We start from the raw sequence: 523 nt of genomic DNA on the forward strand, positions 1-523 counted from the left end.
TATATATATATGACAAATAACCACTTGTAATAACCTTTTTTTTTTTATATCGTAATGACTCTATATATGTATAACAAATGATTACTTGTAATAACCTTTTATTAATAATTTGTAATGATTTCAATTAACTCGTAATAATTTCTTAGATGATAATCTACCATTTATAATGATAAAATAAACCATTTATTCTCAAACCATTTTTATAAAATTTTAGTAGTTTATTCGAAAGAACCCCCTTGATTCGTTCCTCTTTTCAAAGATCGAGTCTGGTTCAATCCCGAGTTAAAAGGATTGAATTCCTTGACTCAAATCCAGGACCGACGTTCGCACCGCTCATCAGAATCAGGTGTTATAGCGCCTTTGGGCCTATATTCAGGGCAACCTAGATTCAGAGCAATAAAAGGTGCGTTCGACTCTCAGGTGTTCACTTCTACGTGTATACTTGAGAGAAGGAGTCTGCACGTCCTTCCATGCCCACTTTATTCTCCCGAATTTCCCGTCTGGATAACAGTCCAGGAACGTA

Source organism: Cyphomyrmex costatus, unplaced genomic scaffold (assembly GCF_001594065.2).
Source record: "Cyphomyrmex costatus isolate MS0001 unplaced genomic scaffold, Ccosl1.0 scaffold1843, whole genome shotgun sequence".
NCBI lineage: Eukaryota > Metazoa > Arthropoda > Insecta > Hymenoptera > Formicidae > Cyphomyrmex > Cyphomyrmex costatus.